Here is a 12,035-nt window from a genome sequence, read left to right as displayed (position 1 = left end):
GCTGTGGAAATTATAGAACATGGGAAAGATAATACTGTAACTGTTGTTTATTCAGGAGAGGATAATTACCAAATTGTACCCTTAACTCATATATTCTGTGGTGAATGAGGCTGTGATAGTGGATTTATGGACTCCAGAAACACAGTTAACTCTATGTCTACCCTGCTTCTGGGTAGTGTTTCCTTGTTTTATTTGTTTGTTCGATTTTTGTCTTTTCATCTGTTAAACTTGTTTGTTAGATTTGTTTCCTATAGGTTTAGTACTCTCCACCTGCAGATGCCTGATTACTTAAGCCAGATGTCACTTCCTATCCATGACAGTGATGTGTGATCTTTGGACCTGAAACTGACCAAACTCTAGATGCCAGAAAGATCAGTTGTTTAAACTGATCTCTCAAATATGACCTCTTGGGGCAGGGACAGCTCTACATCCAATCTCAACAGGAAGTAGTTGTGGAAAAAGAGAACTTCACCCCTTACCCCAATATTTTGGGCCCCATTTGTTGAGGGGAAATGATGGGATGTTTGTAATAACAGATGCCCCACTGACCTATTTAATGAATATGAAAGATCTTGGTACCGAATATAACAGTAATTTAAAATGGAAAGATCTTTCTCATTAATTAATAGACCCATATGATCTGCTTGGATCCCCTGGAAACTTGTGTCACATGGGGTGGGAAGAGCTTGCTGAAGAGGAGGAACAGGAAGGCTGGAGAAGAACTAGGAAAAAGTGAGTGAGGGAGGTCAGGTCGGAGGGGAAAGAACACAGGCCAACTGACACAGGTCCAACTGACACATTGGGACAGTTGACAGTTGAGAAGGCCCTGGCTGGGAGAGGGAAGGTTGAAAATGTCTTTGCCCTCTGCTGTGATCATGTTTATTAACTACCTTGTCACCATGACAGATTTTGCTTTCTGGTTCTGGGATTTGGCTTTTTGGTGATTAAATACATGTTTTTCCTCAGCCTTCTATAAGGAGAATCTTTTATATTTTGCGTTTGAGAACTACACTGGCATATTCAGTTACCACCAGTGCTGTGACTATTACCTTGGCAATACAATTATACAAGCTCAGGCTCTTTCTTGCCTCTTCTATGTAAGATGATATACTTCATTCTACCTTTTCCTTTCTCTTTCTCACAGTACATTCCTCTCAACATTTAATTTTACTTTTTAAATGACATCCCGTCATATTCAGCTCACCCTGTGCCTCTCTCTCTCTCTTTCTCTCCCTCTCTCTCCATACATATGGATATACATTTACATACACATATACACATACACATATGCATATACATATATACATGTGTTTCTATATATACACATCTGTTTGTGTAAACACATATGTACAAATGTGTATGTATATAAGTATATGTAAACACATTTGTGTATGTATACAGTTGGAGGGAATATATAGGTAGGTATATATATGTATATGTACATATACACATGTACATATACATATATGCACATGTGTGAATATGTGTATGTGTGTATATATGAATATATATGCACATATATATAATATATATTCAGAGAGAGAGCGAGAAAGAGATTTCATGGGGTACAAATATTATCTTTTTATGTGGGAATGCAAACAGTTGAACTTTAATAAGTCCCTTATGGTGTATCTTTCCTGTTTACCTTTTCATGCTGCTCTTGATTCTTGTATTGGAAAGTCAAATTTTCTACTGTAACATTAAGCACCCCAACATACACAAGGGGATCTATTATCAGAGGTTCTTAGATCTTCATTCATGAAAGGAAAGGCAACTTTTGAGGGGTTAACAATCACTTTAGTCAAACACAAGTATCAAGCAATCTATCATTCACTTAGATCAGGGGAATCAATACCCTGAACCCCAAAGTAATGAACAGACATGGCTTCCTCTTTCTGACCATGATTCAAAAGACAGGTACAGCTGTCTGACCAGTTGCCAGAGAGGGAAGGGCAACATCTGGTTTCTTAAAGACAGAGAGGCTCTTTAGTTGCTTCCTAGAGTCCTAATATGGCACTCAAATCTTCCTTCCAAAATTAAGCCCCCCAAAAAACTGCACCTCAGAGTCTTTATACACTTTTTAGAGCCAGAGGGCATCACATCACTTGAGAACCTGTACCTCATTAAAAAAAAGGCTTAGGACTTCTTATAAATCTTCCCAGATCACACAATGGGTAGGAAAGATTTTTCTCAGTCACATTCTAATAGAGGCATTATACTTCATTAAACTAAAACAAAAACTGCAAAAGATCCTGTTTTACTTGACTTTACATTCCACCCTCCAGGATCTTGGCCTTACAAATCTAAATGGCCTTGGGTCCTGGAACAAAAAGGCCTTATACTTTGCAATCCCAAAGCCAGGTGATTTAAACTGGCTACTTCTATTTGAACAGGCATTAACATTTCTTCAATAAATATAGCATAGTTCATACTTGCAGAATACATAGGTTGGTTGTTTGCGCACAGATAGTCCATTTGAATATTTAGGGTGGATATCCCAAATTTGCACATCCTGCATTTATTTTGTGCTGTCTCAATTCTGCTTTGCTCAAAGAGCATGGCACCTTTTCTTATGTGGGCACATCATGCTGAGCGGTCCTGTGCCAGTATCTCCCATGTTGCACAGTCAAATCCAAAGTTCTTGAGAGAGACCTTGAGAGTGTCCTTGTATCTTTTCTTCTGGCCACTATGTGATTGCCTGCCCCATGCAAGTTCTCCATAAAATAGTCTTTCTGGCAAGTGTACATTTTGTATTTGGACAACATGGCCAGCCCATCAGAGTTGCGCTCTCTGAAGCATAGTTTGAATACTTGGCAGTTCAGCTAGAACAAGAACTTCAGTGCCTGGTATCTTATCCTGCCAGGTATCCTCAGAATCTTCCCAAGACAGTTCAAGTGGAAACGATTCAGTTTCCTGGCATGGCTCTGGTAGACTGTCCATATTTCACAAGCATACAAGGAGTTCAGCACAAGGGCTCTGTAGACCTTCAGTTTGGTAGTCAGTCTAATACCTCTTCTCTCCTAAACCTTTCTTTGGAGCCTTCCAAACACTAAGCAAGCTCTGGCAACGTGTGCATCAACCTCATTGTCAATGTGTACATCCCTAGAAAGTACACTACCAAGGTAAGTGAACCTATTCACAGCATTCAAAACTTCTCCATTTGCATACATAACATAGCAGCTCATTACCAGGGTGGCCAAATGACTTTAAACTAACACAAAGGTATACAACATAACACTATTTTTTGAGAGAGCAACCAGTATCTCCTCCCTCAATTCCAAACAGAAATGTCCAAGCAAAGTCCTTTTGGGGGTATGACCTCCCCATCTTGCCCTTTCTGCGTAGATTCATTTTTTGCAATTGAATTATTTTATTAGTTTTCAGTGTTCCACAATCAATTCCATATATCTTAGATTTTTTTCCACTCACTCCTCCTTATTCTTCCCTCCCTCCTCACTCCCTCCCTGAGACAGAATACAATTTTATATAGGTTCAACACCTACATTCCTATTAAATGCATGTTGCATGAAAGAATTAAAATAAATGAGGGAAACCATAAAACAAAACATAGCATAATACAAAAGAAAATGATCTGTTTCTGTCTGCAGTCTGATTTCACAGTTCTTTCTCTGAATGTGGAAGGTGTTTTGCCTCAAGGGCACATTGGAAATTTTTTAAGTCCATGCATTTCAATGGAGTACTAAGTCTACCAGAAAAATTTCTCACACACTGTGGTTGTTACTATATAAAAATTTCTCCTGGTTTCTGCACCTTTCCCTCAGCAAGTCTGTCCAGGCTTCTCTGAAGTCTTCCTGTTCATCATTTCTGATAGCAAAATAATATTCGATTACATTCGTATACCACAACTTGTTGAGCATTTCCCCAATTTATAGACATCCCCTTGATTTCCAGTTTTTGGCCACCACAAAGAGAGGTGCTATAAATATTTATGTACATCTAGAACCCTTTCCCACTTCTATGATCTCTTTGGGATAGAGTTCTAGGAGCAATATTGCTCAGTCAAAGGGTATGCACATTTTTGTAGCCCTTGAGGCACAGTTCCAAATTGTTATCCAGAATAGTTGGATCCTCTCAGCTCCACCACCAACGAATTAGTGTTCCAACTCTCCCACATCTTCTCCAACATTTATCATCTTCCTGTTTGGTCATGTGAGCCAATCTGATAGGTATGATGTGGTATCTCAGAGTTGTTTTGATTTGCATCTCTCTAATCAATAGAGATTTAGAGTATTTTATCTTATGATTATAGATAGCTTTAATTTCTTTCTCTGAAAATTCCCTGTTTATATCCTTTGACCATTTATCAATTGGGGAATGAATTGTATTCTTGTACATTTGACTCAGTTCTCTATATATTTTAGAAATGAAGCCTCTATCACAGAGTTGCAAAAATTCTTTCCCACTTTTCTGCTTCCCTCCTAATCTTGGTTGCATTGGGTTTGTTTGTGTAAAAACTTTTCAATTTAATGTAATCAAAATTACCCATTTTGCACTACATGATGTTCTCTGTCACTTGTTGATCATAAATTTCTCCATTTTCCATAATTCTGGCAAAATATACTATTCCTTGCTCTCCTAATTTTTTACAGTATCAATTTTTATGCCTAGATCATGCACCCATTTGAACTTTATTCTTGTGCACAGTGTCAAGCATTGATCTATATTCAGTTTCTGCCACACTGCTATCCAGTTTTCCCAGCAGTTTTTGTGAAACAGTGAGTTTTTATCCCAGAAGCTGGGGTCCTTGGGTTTATCAAACAGTAGATTGCTATATTCATTAATTATTGTGTCTTGAGCACCTAACCTATTTCACTGGTCTGCCCCTCTGTTTCTTAACCAGTACTAAGTGGTTTTGATGATTGCTGCTTTACAATACAATTTGAGATCTGGTAGGGCTAGGACACCTTCCATAGCATTTCTTCTCATTAGTTCCCTTAGTATTCTAGACCTTTAATTCTTCCAGATGAATTTTGATATTATTTTGTCCAACTCCAGAAAATAATTATTTGGTAGCTTGATTGGTATGGGACTGAACAAATAAATTAATTTAGATAGAACTATCATTTTTTACTATATTAGCTCAGCCTACCCATGAGTTTTATTTGTGCAAATAGTGTTTGGTAATTGTGTTCATATAGTCCCTGGGTTTGTTTTGGCAGGTAGACTCCCAGATATTTTATAATATCTACTCTACATTTAAATGGGATTTGTCTTTCTGTATCTTGTTATGGGGCTTTGTTAGTAATATACAGAAATGCAGAGGATCTGTGTGGGTTTATATTGTATCCTGCAACTTTGCCAAAGTTGTTTATTATTTCAAGCAGTTTTTTTACTTGATTCTCTGGGACCTCTAAGTATATCATCATATCATCTGCAAAGAGTGATAACTTAGTTTTGTCTTTGCCTATTCTAACTCCTTCAATTTCTTTTTCTTCTCTTATTGTTACAGCTAGCATTTCTAATACCATATTGAATAGCAGTGATGATAATGGACACCTTTGTTTCGCCCCTGATCTTATTGGAAATGCATCTAGCTTGTCCCCACTGCATGTAATGCTTGCTGATGCACTTAGGTAGGTACTACTTATTATTTTATGGAAAGTTCCATTTATTCCTATGTTCTACAGTGTTTTCAGTAGAAATGGGTGTTGTATTTTATCAAATGCTTTTTCTGCCACTATTGAAATAATTATGTGATTTCTGTTAGCTTTGTTGTTGATATGATCAATAATGCTAATGGTTTTTTGTAATATTGAAACAGCCATGCATTCCTGGTATAAATCCTACCTGATCATAATGTATTATTCTCATGATAAGATGCTGTAATCTTTTTGCTAATATCTTATTTATAATTTTTGCATATATATTCATTAGAGAAATTGGTCTATTATTTTCTTTCTCTGTTTTGGCTCTTCATGGTTTAGGTATCAGAACCATATTTGTATCATAAAAACAATTTTGTAGTATTTCTTCTTTGGCAATTTTCCCAAATAGTCTATATAGTACTGGAATTAAGTGTTCTTTAAATGTTTGGTAGAATTCACTTGTAAATCCATCTGGCCCTGGAGATTTTTTCCTAGGGAGTTCATTTATGACTTTTTCAACTTCCTTTTTCTGAGATGGGGCTATTTAAGTACTCAACTTCCTCTTCTGTTGATCTGGGCAATTTATATCTTTTAAAATAATTACCCATCTCATTTAGATTGTTGAATTTATGGGTATACAGTTGGGCAAAGTAATGTCTAATTATTGTTTTCATTTCCTCCTCAGTGGAGATTAGTTCACCTGTTTCATTTTTGATATTGATAATTTTGTTTTCTTCTTTCTTTTTTTTTTAAATCAAATTGGCCAAAAGTTTATCAATTATATTGCTTTTTTCATTCTGGGGTAGATTCTAATGAGCCTGCTTGCAAGGACTGAGTGGGTGGCTGGACAACAAAGCCATCAAGGTGAGGTCCTTGGGGAGATATGGCACTTCCTCCAATGCAGGCAACCCCACTACCTGGGTCCCAAACTGTCTGAGAAGAATGCTGCAAAAACCCACACTCAGTGCCTTGCTATGTAGTCCCAATCTTGCCCCAGGGCTGAACCCCCAACTGTGGGGTTCCTCCTCCTCCAACAGGAGCCAGCTGTTCCTACTTTTGGCCGGGGTCTGTGTGAAAGCAACCCCATACTTCAACTCCTATTCATCTCACATCAGCAAGGTCAGCACACTGGCTGGTCTCAGCTCCTGTTGGGTTGTTCTGTATGTAGACTTCTGCTGGGTTGTTCTTCAATTGAATTCTATGGCTCTATTCCAAATTCTCGCTGCTCTGGTCTGGTTTCTGAATACAATACTCTTTAAAGACCTTCATTTCTCCTGCACAGTCCTTAACCTGGCTAATCCACTTCAAGCCTGGCTCTGGCCACCCCCACCTCTTGGGGTTCCACAGAATCATACTATCATAATTGGGACACAACAGAAAATTATCCCATTCCCCATTCTTTCCTTTTAATTTATGCAGTTCCTACCAACTTCATCATAATGTACCAGTAAGCACTGCAACATACACAGGGGACCTGCTACCACAGGTTTTTAGATCTGCATTCATAAAAGGAAAGCAACTTTCAAGGGATTAACAATCACTTTAAACAAGAGCAATTATCAGAGAAAATCAAAATTTCAGAGAAATCAAAAATAAATCAACAGATAAGGCTTCCAAACTGTATGATCTTTACACACATACATATGTCTAACCATTAAATACATACACAGAGATAGGGAGATAAATGTATTATAACTGACTGAGGACATGTGTGTTTACTTAGAAAATCCTAAGAAATCAGAAAAGATAGACATTGATACAATTAAAACTGCTGTTTCTGTTACAATCTACAAAAGAAAATGACAAACCCATCAGTATATTTATATACTGATCAAATCAAAATCAAAATAACAAAATCAAATAACAACAACAAAATCAAAAAATCCTGTATTAAAAATATCTTTTTTTCAAATAGCTTAAAATGAATAATATATTTGAGAGTCAACTTAATAAATTACACAATATAAATGTATAGATTTAATTATGAAGAGTTCTTTCCAGAAATAAAGAAACATTGAAATGGATGAATATCCAATGCTCATGGCTAGGCCCTACCAATGCAATAAATGTTAATATCATCAAAGTGAATTCATAATTATTATGCTATATCAATCAAAACTTCAAATGGATAATTTGTATATCTTGATAAAACAGCAATAAAATGCATTTGGATAAACAAAATATGCAGAATATCAAGATAAATAATGAAGAAGGTACAATTGAGGGAGGAATGGAATTACTAGACCTTACAGTGCTTTTATACATGAGCAAATACTTAAATCATTTGTTAATGGTGTACAAATATAAAAATTTAACAGTGGAAAAGGCTAGATAAGAGAGTGCCAGAAAAAAGGAACTCTTGAAAACAGTATATTTGACAACTGTTAAAATATAAATTACTTAGGAAATAAGTTCCCTTGGATAAAAACTTCTGTAAAAACTGGCAAACAGAAACTAAGCTTAGACCTTCACCTTACACAATATTCTACAATAAATTCTAAATGTATTCATGAAATTAACATTTAGGAATATACTCTAAAGAAAGAAACTGGAAATGAAGATCCTCTATTTTCACATCTATGTACAGAAGACACAGTCTTAACCATTCAAGAGTAAGAGGTAAGCATAAAAACAAACAAACAAACAAACAAACAAAAAAACCCAGATTTTCCTATTTGACACATTTATAGGGGATATTTGAATCATCCATTTCTACACGTTCAGGATTTCTAATTATGTAGTATCTATGGGGAGAATTTGTTTCATTTAGCAGGGAATAATTTGAGATAACTGAAAATGCTAAAATAGTAGTTAAATGTAAACTAGCCCATTATCTTCAATTCTGTTCTGGGAATGGGTCATTTGTAGTGCTTCTGCAAAATATAGATAATCATTAAATCAATGGGTTGTCCATTTAATTGCAAGCCATTATCAAGACAATATTCATTCTTTACCTGGTTGTTTTTTGTTTTCTTTCTTTTGCTCCTTAGATGACTAAGCTATTCTTTCCTCCTTCCTTCCTTCCTTAATTCCTTCCTTCCTTCATTTCTCTCTCTCTCTCTCTCTCTCTCTCTCTCTCTCTCTCTCTCTCTCTCTCTCTCTCTCTCTCCCTCTCTTTTTCTTTCTTTCTTTTTCTGACAGCTTACTCTCCTTGTCTGACAAAAGATGAAACAGAGATTTAGCAATCTCAAACAACTTCCCTGAATGATCACAGATGCCAATGGTTTCACCATCAACACTAGAATACAAGTTTTATGACTTTCCAGCTAATGTTCATTTCAATATACTAGACTGCTTCCTTTATAGATCACAGGGGCTGAATGAATGATAAATATTATTTGAATATTATATTTTCTTTATATGAAGAATATTAGCATGCCATCTTGTAAAATGGAATGATAATCCTGCATGAATGAATTTCTGGATGATTAACTATTCTCATTTAGCAGCAAAATGTTCTTATTTAAGCATTTTCAATGTATATTATGCCATATTAAGTGATAAACTTCCATATCTTCTAAAACCCAGGAAATTGGACATGGTTTAACATTTTTTAATGCATAACATAGATTTAACATCATGGATCTCCATTATTGCTAAAATAATAAAGACTGTCTTTTTATGTTTAGTTATTTTTGTCTGCTTAGTTAATTACCTAAACATGCCACATTTCTTATTTCCATCGTTCCTTTCCCTAAGACCCTCTCCCATTCTCCTTTTAGCCTGCTACCTCTAATTGACTGTGAATTAGAAAACCACAATACTGTATGTTCAGTGAGTCAATAAAATTTCTTAATTACCAGTGCTGATAGTCTTTTTGCAATTCTCATCTTTCTTGACAATTCTGCTGCATTTGACACTGTTGGTCAAATTCCATTTCTCAATGTTTTCTCGTCTCTGGGTGTGTCTATGAATTTCTTGTCTCTTGATTTTCTTCCTTCTTTTCTATCTCTTCCTCTTTATTTCTTTTTTGTCTATTCAAATGTGTCATTCTCTTTAAATGTTATATAAGTCTTCATTTGGACCCCCTTCTCTCTCTCTGTTCTTATCAGCACCCATAGATTCAGTTATTATACTTGTTCAGACACCTCCCAGGTCTATATATCCAGCCCAAGTTGGTCTTTTGAATTGTAGTTACACATCATCAATTATTTATTGTACATTTCATACTGAATATCATGCAGGCAACCCAAAATTGTCATTCACAAAGCAAAACTTATTACCTTTAATGTAAAATCTATTCATCTTCCAAATTTATTATGACTGTAGAGGGTATCATTATGCTTTCTGTTACTCAGGTTCTCAAAGTCAGTGTATTCCTTGACTTCTCACTCTCATTTAGCTTATATATCCAAACAATTGGTAAATCTTAAAATTTCTTTCTCTAAACTCTCCTATATTTCTCCCCTCTATTCACACAGTCACCACCCTATTTCAAGTATTTCCTAATTTCCATTCCCAATTTTAGTCACTCCCCACTCTAAGCCATATTCTAAATAGTGGCTTAAATGATTTTCCTCAAGAATAGTTTTATGTCACTAGCTTATCTAATAATACCCAGTGTCTATGAATTGCCTTTAGGGTAAAATATAAACTTTTCTGTTTTACATTTAAAGTTTTGTTTCAGGAGCTGACTAATTTTATTCAGCATTTTCTTATACATTAGTAACCTCCATATGCATTCTATGGATAGACACACTTCTATTAGTATAGAAATCACTTCATTGTTGGCTGAAATTTCATTATTTAATACAATTTCTGATCTCAAAGAATCTCTTGGAAACTGATTTCTGCTAAGTGCCCATAGTTCTAAGTTTTATTGCTATCTCAGAAAGCAACTTGCTGAGGGATATCTAAATCACCTTTCTGACTAAATGTCCCCAACTAAACAAAGGAGAGAATTGAATTAGATGACCACCTACATTGGTTCTCTTTAACTGGGTATTATGAATATTTCTCCATTTTCATTTCTAAATACATTTCTTCTCATGCTATCTTTTTTATTTAAAGATTTTATGTTTTGCAAATGGAACTAATTGAAATGTCACTTTTGCACTTGACCTGATGCTTGAAATAAAGTGCAAGCTCTGAGTGAGGAGATTGCTTCGTTTCTGTCTTTGCATCCATAGGCATAGCACAGTGCCTGAAAACCAGGCATTTAATTAGTTGTCATTCAGTGTGAAACATTTGTTAAATAATTGCTCATTTTTAAGTAATATTAGAATCATGTTGAAAATTGTTTAACTTTCCAAGTGTTCTCTTTCAACAATTACCTGAGATCAGAATTCAGATTCAATACATGCAGAATACATATGACGTCTTAAAAATATCTAGGAGATATCTCTTGTGGGATGGCAATCAAATTAGGGTCCTTTATGATTTTGTTTTACTTAAGTGCCTCTATTTGAATAATGTTATTAAGGAAAATATTCCCCACTCATTGATGGGCCTATCCATTGAGGGAAGTTTGATTGGGGTAGTTGTTTTGTAGTAGGGTCCCAAACACCTTTTGTTTTTTCTATTAAGGCATTGGGTCAGAGGATTATGGTCTCTGACTCTGAAAAGTATATAAATACTCTGAGGGTGAGGTTATACTTTGGGGCTTAGTTTCTGGAAGAAAATCTGTGCCTCAGATGAGACTCTGAGAAGGCACTAAGCAGCCCAACAGCTTTCTGAAAACCCAGATGTTGGTGCTTCCCTCTCTGGTAAAGATGTATATATGTTAATGGACAGGCAGTTTGGAAGTTCTGTCTGCTGATTTTTTATTTCTCTGAAATTTTGATTTTGATACATATGCTTGATTAAAGTGATTATTAACCTCTCAAAAATTGCCTTTCCTTTTACAGAAGCAGATCAAAGAACCTGTGAAAGCAAGTCCCCCGGTGTGTGTTGGAGTGCTTACTGATATACCTTCTTACAAAAGCTACAACTTAAAAGGCCAAAATTTAATTATATATATATATATATATATATATGTGTGTATATTTACATGTTTTCTTAGTTTCTGTTATTACAATAATCAATCTTTGTCAATGACCAATGAGCAGACATGCTGCTCTGGAAACTAAGTTACCTTATTCTTTTTTGGGTGGGAGAAGGGACTTTAAACAGTATTTTATTTTCCTCCACAATTATATATCAAGAAAATAATAACATTCATTTTTACAAAATTTTGAGTTTCAATTTTTTCTCCCTCCCTTCCCTCTTATGAAAATGTCAACTAGTTTGGTAGACTTTATACAAATGGTACTGTGTAAGACATATTTCCATATTCATTGCACTTGTGGAAGAAGAAAGATATCAAAAGAAAAAAAATGAAAAAATAATTCCTAAGTCCTTTGTACCTACTTGCCTTGGAAAATTGAATCCTTCATAGTTGACATTGCACAATAGTTCATTGCACACTTATGATTTATTTCCCCCTTTGTC

At 35.4% G+C, this 12,035-nt stretch overlaps 1 long non-coding RNA gene across 3 annotated transcripts in view; it reads left to right on the top strand.

The window, feature by feature from the left end:
* Positions 1-12,035, top strand: part of LOC140534405 (uncharacterized) — an 18,726-nt gene extending 6,691 nt beyond the window's left edge. For all 3 annotated transcript variants that reach the window (XR_011977286.1, XR_011977287.1, XR_011977288.1), the window contains exons 2-4: positions 5,471-5,594; positions 8,133-8,225; positions 11,453-12,035. This is a non-coding gene — a long non-coding RNA (uncharacterized lncRNA). The remainder of the gene's footprint in view (positions 1-5,470; positions 5,595-8,132; positions 8,226-11,452) is intronic.

The sequence above is a fragment of the Notamacropus eugenii genome, chromosome 3, assembly GCF_028372415.1.
Source record: "Notamacropus eugenii isolate mMacEug1 chromosome 3, mMacEug1.pri_v2, whole genome shotgun sequence".
Classification (NCBI taxonomy): domain Eukaryota; kingdom Metazoa; phylum Chordata; class Mammalia; order Diprotodontia; family Macropodidae; genus Notamacropus; species Notamacropus eugenii.
Note: the sequence above shows the minus strand (reverse complement) of the source record. Positions and strands in the feature narration are given on the sequence as shown.